At 47.6% G+C, this 15,767-nt stretch overlaps 1 long non-coding RNA gene across 1 annotated transcript; it reads left to right on the top strand.

Annotated features, from left to right (window-relative positions):
• The first annotated feature begins 11,605 nt into the window (after positions 1–11,605).
• LOC309354453 lies at positions 11,606–14,904 on the top strand. Its single transcript, XR_014162315.1, has 2 exons — positions 11,606–12,303; positions 12,532–14,904. It is a non-coding gene; the product is annotated as an uncharacterized lncRNA (long non-coding RNA).
• The last annotated feature ends 863 nt before the right edge of the window (positions 14,905–15,767 follow it).

The following is a 15,767-nucleotide window of genomic DNA, read 5'->3' as shown; positions in this document are numbered from 1 at the left end:
GAGAACAGACCTCATTGTCAGAATTCCAACATAGATAGAAATAGACGTGTTTATATTATTTTGGGTGACTGGAATCAAAGAAGCTATGTTGTGCTCAGATGAGGAGTAAACAGGATATGGAGCTGTGGTGGTATGAGCCACCCCACCCCAAAATATCACCACGGGTGTGACAAACCGCCCAGCCAAAAAGTGCGCTAATGAGCTTCGCACCAGCAGCAACTGCAATTGTATAACAGATTAATTTTACTTGACAGATTTCCCATGGCAAGAGAAAATCCTGGATTAAATATAAAAACGTTTATGTGAAATTAAGAGATATATATTTTTGCCTTGACATGCATCACTTTGCCATTTCACCGCCCACAGACATCCCTGGTTAGACTTGAACCACCATCTTTCTGGTTAGTAGACAGACCCATTTTGCCACCCGATATTGATTGTAATTTTCTTTGGGACTTCTCTGCAGAAGCAGGGACCGAGGAACTGGAGCTCACCCCGTCGCGGGGATTCGAATTGCCAACCTTCTGATCAGCAAGTCCTAGGCTCTGTGCTTTAACCCACAGCACCACCCATGTCCCTATTCCTGCTTTAAACCATGGCAAAACTGAACACCTTCATTGCCGGTCATTTATACTGAAGGCCACGTCAATCTGAGCAAAGGCAACATTGGGAGGGAAGCCAGCTTTCAAAGCTGGGACAGGGAGAAGCAGAATGGCTGCGCAGAGGAAAGTTGTGACTGCAGCATATTTTGGGACCTGGGACGCGGGTGGTGCTGTGGGTTAAACCACAGAGCCTAGGACTTGCCAATCAGAAGGTCGGCGGTTCGAATCCCTGTGACAGGGTGAGCTCCTGTTGCTTGGTCCCTGCTCCTGCCAACCTCGCAGTTCGAAAGCACGTCAAAGTGCAAGTAGATAAGTAGGTGCCGCTCCGGCGGGAAGGTAAATGGCATTTCCATGCGCTGCTCTGGTTCGCCAGAAGCGGCTTAGTCATGCTGGCCACATGACCTGGAAGCTGTATGCCGGCTCCCTCAGCCAATAAAGCAAGATGAGCGCCGCAACCCCAGAGTCAGTCATGACTGGACCTAATGGTCAGTGGTCCCTTTACCTTTTACCTTTACCTTTTATGCAACAACAAGGACGAAGTACAGCAATTCCGAGATGATGAGAAGGGTGGGGAACCTCTTTTCTCGGCAAATGTCTCCCGGTTTCAGAAAGAATACGTTAACTCCAGGCCTGTTGCATTGTAGTCACGGACGAACCGAAGTGATAAATGCGCAAGGGTGCAGCCGATTTTTCTCCAACTTTCAAAGTCCAGGGAGAGAGAGGGGGGAAAGTTCCCGGCAGACACGGGCCTGCACGGGGAGAATTAGCAAAGAAGAACTTTTCTTCATTGAAAATCTCGCCTTAGCTCAGGTGATAGATTGCTGAGCCTGATGAAAAACGTGCTTGCAGAGGGAGCAGCAGATCTGGGCTCGTGAAGGGGAGGGACCCACATGCGGCAAGATGCTGATTCCTGAGCCCAAAGGGATGGCGTAGGGAGGGTGGAAAGTGACACTTGTCAAGTCAGCTAGTAATTGATCCGGAGTGCCAATTTGCAGCAACTAAATATTTGGCTTGGGCTCTCAGGATGTGCTCAAACAAACTTCAATTAAGGAGGAAAGGAGCAGCAAGGGGAGGCGAGGGACCACTGCTAACGCCGCCACCACGTCTTCTTAGATCCAGACACAGCCGATCGATCCGGGAAGGTTTTAGCGAGAGATGCTGTGGCATTCTCCTTGCCTCCGCTCCAGCGAACGAACAACCAATGCTTAACAATCCGAAAGAGGTCACCCCTTGACCAAAAATTGCCCGCCTGCTTCTGCTGCCATAACTCTTCCCAGTTAATCCAGATACCCTGGCAGGGGCTCACCGTGGCAAAACCAAGGGAGACCAGGATGTGCATTTCTTCAAATGGCACCTCTGATATTTCAGAGATGATATTTCAGGAACATGAAGGACAGTGGGTCCAGAAGGGATGCCTTGTCTTGCCCGAGAGCCCACAGCTACATACACACCACACGTTTAAAGCACATCAAAGAATCATGGGAACTGCAGTTCGTGAAGGGTGCTGGGAACTGTAGTGCCATGGGGGCAAACTACTGTTCCCTGGATGCTTTGAAGGGGTGGGAGTGTACCTTTTGTTATGTACTGAAGTTTTCACCCTGGGCCAGCAGGGAGATACTGTAGATATTTTTCACTCAGGTCCACATATGCAAATAAGGGATTGAAAGTGACGTTCAGTGATTGGATAGTTACAGAAAGTGGTTACTGTTGCGATGTAGTGGAGCTCTATATAAGCAGGCTGGCTGAACCCTTCAGTTCAGTTCTGTTCTGGCCTGTGAATAAACAAGAGCTGTTTGAAGAATCGCTGTGTCGTCTGATATGTTCACCCACAACTTAACACCTTTAATGCATGGCGTATCTGCAGCCCATGTCAGTTTCGCTTGTCAGAAGGTACAAAGATTTTAGCCATTGCAAAATATGGTATAGAAGTAAGCTTTAGTGGATCTGTTCCTTGGGGCATTTCAAAGCACCCCAAAGGCACACATTAAGCCAGGGGTGAGTAGCCTCCAGCCAGCAGGCTGTATGCAAGGCCTCCCCAACGCAGCAACAACATTTGATGAGATTTGCTAGTGGGGAAAGCGCTGTTGCAGACGCTCCAAGGAGCATCTTCCACCCCCATCGTTCAGCCCGGACACTGAGGTCCAGCTCCGAGGGCTTTCTGGCTGTTCCCTCGCTGCGAGAAGTGAGGTTACAGGGAACCAGGCAGAGGGCCTTCTCGGTAGTGGCACCTGCCCTGTGGAACACCCTCCAGCAGATGTCAAGGCAATAAACAACTATTTTACTTTTAAAAGACAACTGAAGGCGGATCTGTTTAGGGAAGTTTTTAATGTCTGACTCTGTATTGTTTTTAATATTCGGTTGGAAGCAGCCCAGAGTGGCTGGGGAAACCTAGTCAGATGGGCGGGGTATAAAAAATATATATTATTATTATTATTATTATTATTATTATTATTATTATTATTATTTCCAAGGGACAGCTCTGTATTTACCACAGCTGTCTCGGTTTCTGATTTGATCACAGAATGTCCTGGTTTTCCTTAGGACGTCCCTATTTTCATCGGAGAAATGTTGGAGGGTGTGGAGTTATGCAACCGAGCCAAGGAGATAAGTAACTATACAACCTTTAGAAGACATCTGCCCTGTATAGGAAAGTTGTTTAATGCTTTGTTATGTTTTAATATATGTTGGAAGCCACCCAGAGTGGCTGGGGCAACGCAGTCAGTTGGGCAGGGTAGAAATAATAAAATTATTACCGTCGCACCTCAGAAGTTGAATAGAATCAGTTCTGGAAGTCCGTTTGCCTTCCGAAATGTTTGCCTTCCTAACCGTGGCTTCTGATTGGCTGCAGGAAGCTCCTGCAGCCAATCAGAATCCGTGGAAGCCTCATTGGACATTCGGCTTCCAAAAGAATGTTTGAAAACCGGAACACTCACTTCCAGTTTTCGATCGTTCGGGAGCCAAAACGTACAAGTTCCGGGGTGTTCGAGAACCAAGGTACTATGGAATCGGACATCCCTATTTTCATCAGAGAAATGTTGGAGAGTATGCTGCTGCAGTACTCAGGAACAGAACTGACTTTCTGCTCTAACTCAGGAACAAACTCTGGCGTAGCAAGAAAGAACCAAGAGAAAGGTCTAGATTCTTTTTCATCTCCCAGAGGCCGAATTTACCTATTTCAAGAAGGAAGTTGGCTTTCCCTGGTCTCCTAACAGCCACCTCAGCCTTGCCGGCAATTAAGGTACGCTGTCACAAGTGTACTTGGTAAAACAGCACAGAATGCCATGCCAGGAAAGCTCAGGTCCTCAGACTGCTTAAGAGCAACTTTGCAGAACCTGGGATGCTTGACTAAACCCAAACGTCTCATGCAAAAGCCAGGCCCTTTGCTATCTAATTAAGCCAAAGCAGAGAGGCAGGACTGTTAAGCAGTAAGGCCTGCAGGTCACCTTCTGAAAGCCCTTAACCACTTTTTGGGACAAATCTTCCTAAATCCAAGCTTTGGGAAGCTAAGTTGTTGCAAGGGGACTGCGTTTCCGTGTGCCAACGAACCAAGCGGAAAATAACAGGGAGGGAATTGTGGGGTAGACAGCCGAACAATAGATTTCAAACAGGCTTCAGCCTTGTAGCAACATGATTAGATGTTTCTGAATGGTACGGTTAGCAGACATTTAAGGAAACAGTCTAAACGAATACGTTGCCATATGCACTAAGTTACAGTTCTGTGTACGGTTTTCTGGACTATATCATGGGTAATGTTGTGGGGACAGAGGATAGATGAAATTCAAGGCTAAGGAAATAGACCTCACATTCTCAGTTCAGCTGTTTGACCTTGGCATGTATATTAAAACAAAATCTCTATCATTCTCTCTCTCTCTTATGAACACACAGTTACCAGACAACCCTCCCTCCCTCTGCATTGCCTTTCATTGATCCTGGTATCAATACTATGAGAGGAGGACTGTTAACCTGGAAAGTAAGTCTTGTCCATGATTGATGGAGGCAGAGTCACTTGTCTAATTATAAATAATGCCAGTAATGATGAGGACTTTGAGCATTGATCAGTCCGTCATGTCACCTGGCTGCATAGAGGTTTGCTAATGGGGAAAGTGCGGGCGCCTCCACTCACTCTATTTAGTCAGAAACTGCTAAATCCAGATCTTATCCCCCCAAATCTCACAGGTTTTTGGCACACCCATGAAAATTCGCACACCCCAGCAAGAATCAGGTCTGCAATTCACGCAAGCTTCCACACCAATCCTTTGATGCCAGTCTCCTCGATTAGTGAATCTTGCATGCATATGCAAGAAATGTGAGTGTATAGCCACCGGTGCTTCTGTGTTAAACACTCCAAATACCATGTTGCAGTGCAACACCGACATCCAAATTTTGTGTTCACCCCCAAAAAAGTGGGGTAGTCTATTGCAAGCCACCCAGAGAACTTAAGTTATAGAGGGGCTTATAAGTAAAAGGTAAAGGTAATTAGGTCATTCGGTCCAGTCGTGACTGACTTTGGGGTTGCAGCGCTCATCTCGCTTTACTGGCCGAGGGAGCCAGCGTACAGCTTACGGGTCATGTGGCCAGCATGACTAAGCTGCTTCTGGTGAACCAGAGCAGCACCGGAAACGCCGTTTACCTTCCTGCCGGAGCGGTACCTATTTATCTACTTGCATTTTGACGTGCTTTCGAACTGATAGGTTGGCAGGAGCAGGGGCCGAGCAATGGGAGCTCACCCCGTTGCAGGGATTCGAACCACCGACCTTCTGATCGGCAAGTCCTAGGCTCTGTGGTTTAACCCACAGTGCCACCCGTGTCCCTGGCCTATAAGTACTTAAGACTAAATCAACAAAAGAATCTGAATAATTTCACTGTGGATTTGACCATTCCTAAGTGGCAGCTTAGCAGACTTCTGGCCTTCTCTATACACCCCTTGACAAAAACCTCTCCTGTTCAGACTGCCTCCTTATTCCTTTGTTTATTTGAAGCATCATTTATTGCGCTTCTGAGAGACCTCATTCCACATCCAACAATCCAGCTATGGTATCTTCACCATTAAGTCTGCCTGATCTCTGTGCCAGATTTATAATTGGTCGAGGTGGGGGTTTCCCTGCTTGATTTTGTTTCTTTACATTTGCAATTAAGGCTCTTTGAAAAACAAAACCAGAAGGAGGTGTCTTACCCCAGGTCCTAGGGGTTGTTCCTGTAATGACTTTTGCTCCATCCCTGTGAGGTAATCTGTGCTGAGCAAAAGCACAGATGTATTTCGATGTATTATGCTTTGTTATATTGATTCTCATTCTAATATTTTGTATTCATTCTGGTCTGGTCTGGTCTGAGCCTCTTTGGGCTTTCCTTGGGAAGGAAAACAGAGTTATTAGAAGCTGGTGAAAGGGAAGTAGAATTTGCAAACAGCCCTGCATAACCTACCCGCTCACAAAAATAGCTGCATGAGAAAAGTGGCTTTGTGACTACTTGTGTACTGAACCTCTTTGGGCTTGCCAATTGGAAGGTCAGTGGTTTGAATCCCCGGGACGGGGTGAGCTCCCGTTGCTCTGTCCCAGCTCCTGCCAACCTAGCAGTTCAAAAGCACGCCAGTGCAAGTAGATAATAGGTACCGCTGTGGTGAGAAGGTAAATGGAGTTTCTGTGCACTCTGGTTTCCGTCATGGTGTTCCGTTGCACCAGAAGTGGTTTAGTCCTGCTGGCCACATGACCCGGAAAGCTGTCTGTGGACAAACACTGGCTCCCTCGGCCTGAAAGCGAGATGAGCACCGCAACCCCATAATTGCCTTTGACTGGGCTTAACTGTCCAGGGGTCCTTTACCTTTTTTATTTTTTACCTTGCTATCTTTATGCCCTCCTCTTGGTTTCCAACAGTCATCTAGCAGGAAAAACAATATGCTGGAAACAGACTGGTCCAGCTAGCAATTGTTATATGTTTATGACGGCGGAACGCACAAAATGTTTGTACATTTTTGTGTGTGAAAGCATAATACATTGTGACTGGAAAACAGCTTTCAGTGCCATTGTGGATCTGAAGGAAGTACACGCAATGAATGGCCAGATGAGAGGATTGCAGGTTGACCCATAGCATCCATGCCCTGACCTCCCTGGGCCTTTTGTTCTTTTATGAACAGAGCCTTTGGGTGTACAGACGAACCAGGAAAATGCAGGTTTCTGTTTATTCAGAGAAAGCCTTTATGTGTACAAGTTGTACACATGCAGACTCAGTTCACAACAACAAAGAAGTGCAGGGGAAATGGGGCAGGATAGCCCTGTGGGTTTGATCTTCCCTTCTCTTCTACATTTTCAGTGATGCACATAGAGGAACAGGAAGCACACCTGTTCTGGAAGTGGCAAAACTAGGCTGTTACCTGCCTGTTGTTTCTTGCACACAAAAAGCTATGTCATTAAAAAATAAAAAAAATAAAAATTCTTCTGTGTACAAATTCAGCAATATCTTGTTGCTCAGGTCAAAGAACCAGCCTGGTTAGGAAGCTCTTATAGAGGTGCATCAGTTATCACCATGTGATGTGCTCTGATGTATTGCTGGACACAAGGCCTGATCCTGTTGGTCGTTTCCAACTTGCCAGTATCACATGGCAATGGCATAAGGCCCAAGCCCTGCTTGACATTCCCCTGGGCTTGTGATGTTAACATATGAGAGTGCTGGAGGTGAAATAGTTAATCAAGTTAGCCAATCAGAACCCAGGGGGTGGAGTCAGAGGGACTATAAAACCAGCTCTGAGAGGGGCGAAGGGAGGAGTTTGTTGGGTGGTTGGTTGGAATGGGAGTGAATTGGGATAGAGTTTGTGGGTAGGTTGAGTTAGTGTAGCGAAATAAGCTGAGTCAGGAACAGTTAGGGGCTAGTAAGACAAGTAATATCTGAGAGGTGGTTTAGTGAGTGAGAGCAGGTAGTGGAAGTTATAGGTCTGGATAGGCACCCCATGAATGTAATTGACCGATACCGTTTATGAAGCCACACGCTTGTTAAACTGCAATAAATAAACAGAAGTTTATGTTCCAATTTAACCCTGACTGGACTCAGTATTGTACCAGGTAGGGCCTGGGTGGTGGCAGCGAGAAATAAAGTGGTGGCATGGGGATCAATAGATGGGGAAACGTCCGGGGACCCTGTGTGATCGCCACAAGGCTCAAGACCCGGCAGTTTTCCTGGCAACCAGGGTGGCTGGGTAGGTGTTCTAGTCAGTCAACCCAACACCCTTGTGGGGATCCTCATTTACCCTTGGTCAGGGGCATAGCGTGGGTTGCCAGAGCCCGGGGCGCAGCAGTCAGTCCCTTCACCGGCCAGCGTCTAGGGAGTCTCTCCTTGAAAACAAGCCCCAACATGGAAGCAGAGCTAAGGCAGAGAAATGCGAAGCCAGGAGCACCACTGTGTCTCCTCGTCCTCCTGCCCTTGCAGCGAGGTGCTCTGGGCAATGCACATGGTTCTGGCAGTGCTTTCCTGCCCTCCTTGTCTTCCCTCCTTGATGAGCAGCAGCGGCGGCACCCTCCCTCCTTTTTGGCCATCCCAGGGGTGTGGTAAGTGTGGGCATCCCTTTGCCAGCCACAGGAAGCAGGCACTGCCGCTACCGAAGCCACATAGGCCTGGCTCCGGAGCAGCTTGCCTCCCCGTGGCTCCTGCCTCGATGGGGAAACCTGTTGTGGAGGTGTCTGGTTGTGGCCCCTCAGAAATTTGTGCCTGGGCCACGGGTCCCCGTCCCTCCACGCTACGCCACTGCCTCTGGTGACCTCCTTCCTCTGCTATAGCTTCTCTCACGTCCACCTCCCTATCTCCCACCTTCCTCAATATTTCATGCCTCCTGGCTTCTCACACTGCGAGACAGTGATTGATCCAGTTTGGCCTGGAATAAAAACAGCTGGGACCCGAGAGCGGCAGCGGCGTCCGTCTTGCAGCCTCGCCATCCAGATGGGTCAGTGTGCTGATGGCAAAGGCAAGAGTTAAGCCAAGAGAGAGATGTAGCAAAGCGAATTAGTGTCAAACGACTTAACCTAATCCCTGCCCACCAAAATCCTCCGATGTGAGCGGAGCCCGCCAAACGCCGTCTCTCTATTCCTCTCACATCTCCGGCAGACGGGACCAAACTTAAGTTGACGGATATAGGGGTTCTCTGCCCTTATTATGTTTAATCAAGAGAGAACAATTGACAAGGTGGACTTCTGGAAAAAATGGAGCGTCAGCTTCTGCGGGCTGGGCGTGCAGACATCCACAAACACCTCCGATGTCTCTCTCTTTAATTGCTTTACCCTGCCAGAGCGAAACTGGGCTGGCACTGCCCTCTGCTGGGGGAGCGAAGTACCATCCGCCCCCAGACTTTCAAATTGGTTAGTTGGGGGTCGTTGACTGATTGCATGCATCCTACAGCAATTGGTGGACTAGTTCCTATTGATATGTGAAATTCTGTGTCTACAGCTCTAAGGCCCTTTTTGCCTCTTTGGGGTTTTATGGGTCACAATGCTGTAATAATAATAATAATAATAATAATAATAATAATAATAATAATAATAATAATAATACATCCTTCTGACTGGGTTGCCCCAGCCACTCTGGGCAGTGCCCAACAAAATCCTCCCTGAACAGGGCTGCCTTCAGATGTTTTCTAATAGTCAAATAGTGTTGTTGCTTTTTATCTCCTTGACATTTGATTGGAGGGGATTCCACAGGGTGGGCACCACTACTGAAAAGACCCTCTGCCTGGTTCCCTGTAGCTTCATGTCTTGCCGTGAGGAAACCTCCAGAAGGCTCTCAGATAGCCTTAACCTCTGTGAACCTCTATAATTCTCTTTTAAAGCCATTCAAGATGGGAACCATCACTGCCTCCCATGAAAGTGAGTTCTATAGTTTTAACTATGTGCCATGTGATGAAGGGGAGGGGTGGTCCCTCTGGTGGGGGACATATCATGCTCCTTCTGAGGTGGTTTATCCACCTTTGGTCCCACCCTGCACTCAGCTCTCACCTGTGGATCCTAGAAGCTGTCAGCATGTGACAGCAGCATCCTGGGAAGATGGCTTCAACTGGCCAGGTAAACCAGGTCAGGGCAGCTGATGGGTCTCAAACCCAGGGTGAGTTAGGGATTTCCCCTGCATGTGAAGATGGGCTCTGTAGGATTGAGTAGCCAGACCAATAGTGGATCCAATGATTAAGGAGGTTTCTGCACACGCCATAGAGCAGTACGTTTCCGAGCACAATTCAAAGTGTTGGTGCTGACCTTTAAAGCCCTAAACAGCCTCGGTCCAGTATACCTGAAGGAGCGTCTCCACCCTCATCATTCAGCCCAGACACTGAGATCCAGCTCCGAGGGCTGCAAGAAGTGAGGTTACAGGGAACCAGGCAGAGGGCCTTCTCTGTAGTGGCACCTGCCCTGTGGAATGCCCTTCCACCAGATGTCAAAGAGAAGAACAACTACCAGACTTTTAGAAGACATCTGAAGGCAGGCCATGTTTAGGGGAGCTTTTAATGTTTAACACACCATTGTATTTTAACATTTTGTTGGAAGCCGTCCAGAGTGGCTGGGGAAACTCAGCCAGACGGGCAAGGTATAAATAATAAATTATTATTATTATTATTATTATTATTATTATTATTATTATTATTAATTATATAGGCAAACTAAGGCCCGGGGGCCGGATCCGGCCCAATCGCCTTCTAAATCCAGCCTGCGGACGGTCCGGGAATCAGCGTTTTTTTTTACATGAGCAGAATGTGTCCTTTTATTTAAAGCGCATCTCTGGGATATTTGTGGGGCCTGACTGGTGTTTTTACATGAGTAGAATGTGTGCTTTTATTTAAAATGCATCTCTGGGTTATTTGTGGGGCATAGGAATTTGTTCATCCCCCCCCCAAAAAAAAAATATAGCCCGGCCCCCCACAAGATCTGAGGGGCAGTGGACTGGCCCCCCCTGCTGAAAAAGTTTGCTGACCCCCTGCCATAGAGGAACATGAGGGGCAGATGGGGCCCATCAACCTGGGAAGGTAGCCCAACCAGGAGAAGGAAAACTCTGACCCGAAACCTCCACTGTCTTGCGGGATATCTTCGAGAGAAGAAGAGGCTAAGGAGAAAACCCTACACAATTTCTGAGTGGAGTCCCTAAGGCGCCTTCTACGCTTCCTTCCGGCAACTCCTGCAACCAATATGGTGCCAAACATATTGCTCTGCTTTCCTTTGGACCACAACACTGAGGCTGTCCAAGACCTCCATACACACTGCCTATTAGCTTCCCATGGCTTCTTCACAGTTTCACCCTTAGCCATGTTTATAGTCCCAGCCAAACCAACTACCTTCCCTTCCCTCACAGGATTACTGGGAGCCAGTGTGGTGTAGTGGTTAAGAGGGGTAGTCTCGTAATCTGGGGAACCGGGTTCGCGTCTCCGCTCCTCCACATGCAGCTGCTGGGTGACCTTGGGCTAGTCACACTTTTTTGAAGTCTCTCAGCCCCACTCACCTCACAGAGTGATTGTTGTGGGGGAGGAAGGGAAAGGAGATTGTTAGCCACTTTGAGACTCCTTAAAAAAAGGTAAAGGGACACCTGACCATTAGGTCCAGTCGTGACCGACTCTGGGGTTGCGGCGCTCATCTCGCTTTATTGGCCGAGGGAGCCAGAGTACAGCTTCCGGCTCATGTTGCCAGCATGACTAAGCCGCTTCTGGCGAACCAGAGCAGTGCATGGAAACGCCATTTACCTTCCTGCTGGAGCGGTACCTATTTATCTACTTGCACTTTGACATCTTTCGAACTGCTAGGTTGGCAGGAGCAGGGACCGAGCAACGGGAGCTCACCTCGTTGCGGGGATTTGAACCGCCAACCTTCTGATCGGCAAGCCCTAGGCTCTGTGGTTTAACCCACAGCGCCACCCACGTCCCTTGAGACTCCTTAGGGTAGTGATAAAGCAGGGAATCAAATCCAAACTCTTCCTCCTCCTCTTCTTCTTCTACTACTACTTCTTCTTCTTCCAAACTGGTTCTGAGAGCAAATTCTCAGTCGCCGCAGGCAATCCAGCATCAGAGACTTCGCGGCCACCAGCAAAATATAATTATAGATACTGTAACTACACACTTGAAAAAACTAAATAGCTACAAGGAGAGACATACTTACTTGCAAACACATGTACGCTCATTAGGGAGCCAGGGTTAGCTGTTTCTTCCTGTTGAAGTAGCAACCTCGGCTTGCCTCTGGAAATAATCGGCCTGTCAACAATACCTAGCCTTTTTTCCTTAGTTCAGGGGTTTTTGCTGTCCTTTTGCTGCTGCAGCTTGCTTTGTGAGCTCTGGGTGGGGTGCTCCAGAAATGTCACAACCGTTTCTCAGCTTTAAAGGAGAATCCGTTTGTCTCGTACAATCTTGCGCACGTGGCAGTGAAGCTTTAACACACAGAGAAGGGAATCTTTGTAATAAACAACTGATCATCTATTTACTTACAGCAGCGAGAATTGCAACAGCCCGGTTCTGGAGAGATCTTGCTGGTGCTAATGTTGCATTCTGGTATTCTAAAGTTTGGGAAATGGCACTTTTAGAAAAAACCGACTTATCAGCTAAGGGTCCCGAGGGGTCAAATGAAGAGAGACAGATTTCTTTCTGTTGGGTACCATTTTATTATGTTGGTCAACCATGGGGAATGGGCTCTCCCAAGGTTTTAGTTGCAATAATAACTTTTCCTTTCTGTGTCTGTCTCCCATGAACATGTAAGAGGTGCTCATATACAGTGGTACCTCGGGTTACATACGCTTCAGGTTACAGACTCCGCTAACCCAGAAATAGTGCTTCAGGTTAAAAACTTTGCTTCAAGATGAGAACAGAAATTGTGCTCTGGTGCCGCGGCAGCAGCAGGAGGCCCCATTAGCTAAAGTGGTGCTTCAGGTTAAGAACAGTTTCAGGTTAAGTACGGACCTCTGGAACGAATTAAGTACTTAACCCGAGGTACCACTGTATAGTATTATTTACATGGCAAGAATAATATACTGTAAATATATTTTGTCTTTATGCTTTTTCTCCCCTTTTCTGTAAGTAGTCATGCCTCAGGTTACAGAAACTTCAGGATGCATTTTTTCGGGTTACGGACCCGCCGAAACCCGGAAGTACTGGAATGGGTGTCCAGGTTTTGGCGCACATGCACGGAAGCGCCGAATGGCAACCCACGCGTGCATCCCGCACGGATCACGTCCGCAACCCGAGAGTCCACTATGTATCTCGTTTCTACATTGCTGGATCGATCAACTTTGCATTTGGATGTTTGTTTTATCACTTTTATGGGGAGACTTTGTCTGATATTCTACACGGCACTGTGCTTATTGGTGTAATCTTTTTGCATGTCTTGTTGAAAATCAATGGTTTTATTTTTTTCTTCTTTAAAAACAACACCCACAGCACTTGCCTAAAGGAGGAGGAAAAGGGACTGGAGATTGCGTAGGGCAAAGGAAGTCCTGGTTCCCTGGGCTGGAGGCGATATTCTTTTCGCCTTCCAAGAACATCTGAGCCAGGCATTCTGCCTGTGATACCTGCTTACATGAAAGCTCCACTTAAGCAGTGCCTCTCCTGTGACAGAGAGGGAAATCATGCAAATCAAATCTCCCAACCATTTGAAGCTGTCAGCTGACACATTTGTTGATGGGCAGGTGCCCCTCCATCACACACACAACAAACTATGAGAGAGCCATCACCAAGGCATGAATCAGGATAAACTCAGGCAAAATTGTTGGACTTGGCGGAGATGGCTAATACAGTATGTTTGATAAAGAGAAAAATCATTACTACCATTGCTGAAGGGCTAGAAATTTTGTATGCTTTTCGCGTGACAGAGAAAATGATCTTGTAATATCTGGATTTGAAGACTGAAAAAATACTAGTTCATAGAAGAGAGAGTGGTTGGATCTTAAAGAATGAATATAATATTCATTCTACAGAGAGTCGGATGCCGTTTTATTTTGTTCTTATCTTTCTTTGGCTTTTTCATTCTTTTCCTTCTCTCTTGCTTTCTCCTTCGTCAGATTTCTCCTTTTCTTGTATTTTCTTCCTCTTCAGATTAAGTGGCTGTATATATTATAAACAGATACTTTGTAATGGGTGTGTATTTCTGTATACCTTTGAATAAAAATCAATGGTTTACAGTATTTCTTTTTAAAGGACACAGGCAAGAAGCAAGGAGGGACATTGAGAGGTGAATGGGAGAGGTGCATTTGAAGCTGGGTAGAGATTTTCTTCTTGTGTGGGTTGGAATTTACCAAACAAAATATTGGCTGCAAGCCTCCGGCCATTTACGGATGACTTCTGCCTTCTGCTTTTCGCTTGCGGAAGTGGAGGCATCAATATCGAAAGGATGTGAAACCCAGCCAGCCTCAGAGCAATTCTGTTTCTGTCAACTTCCTCAAAGCACTCCAACAAAGAAGGCATCTGTTTCACAGGAGAAAGTCCTGGTGGAACTGTGACCTGCAATCGGAGCTGGTTGAAGAAGACAAAATGGCCGACAACCTTCAGGAGCAATGGTCTCCTTTTATCCTGTCCTGAGAAGTGAACAGCTTCCGATGTCAAGAGTGAAGAGGCACACATTCTACTCATGTAAACACACCAGGCAGGCCCCACAAATAACCCAGAGATGCATTTTAAATAAAAGCACACATACTACTCATGTAAAAACACGCTGGTTCCCGGACCGTCCGCGGCCAGATTTAGAAGGCGATTGGGCCGGATCCAGCCCCCGGGCCTTAGTTTGCCTACCGATGGCATAAGCCAGGCTTCCTCAACCCTGGCCCTCTAGATGTTTTTGAGACTACAATTCCCATCATCCCTGACCCCTGGTCCTGCTAGCTAGGGATCATGGGAGTTGTAGGCCAAAAACATCTGGAGGGCCAAGGTTGAGGAAGCCTGCTTAAGAGGGTGAGAAGGGCCCTGCTGGCTCTAGTCTACCACCCCGTAGCTCAGTCCATAGAGCAGGAGATTCTTAATCTGAGGGTCATGGGTTTGAGCCCCATGCCAGATGAAATATGCCTGCATTGCAGGAATAAAGACCCTCATGGTCCCTTCCAGCTCTGTGATTCTGTGATTCTTATATCTGCCCTGGCCAACCAGGGACGAAGCCCACAAGCGGCATACAAGTGCAAAAGCAGTCTCCCTACTGCAGGGGTAGGCAACCTAAGGCCCATGGGCCACAAGCAGCCCACGGGGGTCGTTTCAGCGACCTTTTTCAGCCGTGGGCTGGTCCACCGTCCCTCAGACCATGTGGGGGGCTGAACTGTAGTTTGAAAAAAAAATATGAACAAATTCCTGTGCCCCACAAATAACCCAGAGATGCATTTTTTTAAAAAAAGGACATATTCTACTCATGTAAAAACACCAGGCAGGCCCCACAAATAACCCAGAGATGCATTTTAAAGAAAAAGGACATTCTACTCATGTAAAAACACGCTGATTCCCAGACCATCCGCGGGCCAGACTGAGAAGGCGATTGGGCCGCATCTGGCCCCCGGGCCTTAGTTTGCCTACCCCTGGTTTAACCGGCCCACGAGCCACCCCCAACCGAGCTGCCCACTCGGCAACTCCTCGCACGCTGCACTAAACTGACACAGCATTGTGCGGAGACTCGCTTCCACGGCGACGAAATTCGCGCATGCGCAAAAAATTGCGGGCCCATGTGCTTAATGCGGCCCATGGAGGAATCTCCACTGGAGTGAACCGGCCCAGGCGAGGTAAACCTTGCTGCCCCCTACCCTACTGTGTTCCCCAATGCCTGGGATTCAAAGGCACACCTCTGTCACAGGACGTACCACCTAGTCACCGCAGCTCCTACAAGTCATCGATAGCCTAATCCTCCATGAATTTGTCTGCAGCGCTTCTAAAGCCATCTAGGTTGACGTCCGGGCCTGCATCTTGTGGCAGCTAGTTCCACAGTTTAACTAGGCAAGGTGTAAAAGAAGCACTTTCTCCCGCCTCTCCTCCATTGGATAGCTCTGGGTTCCCGCATTTCAAGAGGAAAAAACCTCTATTGTTACACCATTTTTTTCTGAACGGAAAAGGCCCAAATCTTGGGAACTTTCTTCACGGAATGGTAATTCCGGCTGCCCTTTTCCGAACCTCCGCCTCAATGTTTTTTGAGAAGGGAAAACCAGAACTTTAAACAGTATTCCAAAGTGCAGAGACGCCATAGATTTTTCCATCCTTGC

This window comes from Podarcis melisellensis (genome assembly GCF_964234715.1).
Source record: "Podarcis melisellensis genome assembly, chromosome: 13".
Classification (NCBI taxonomy): Eukaryota; Metazoa; Chordata; class Lepidosauria; order Squamata; family Lacertidae; genus Podarcis; species Podarcis melisellensis.
Note: the sequence above shows the minus strand (reverse complement) of the source record. Positions and strands in the feature narration are given on the sequence as shown.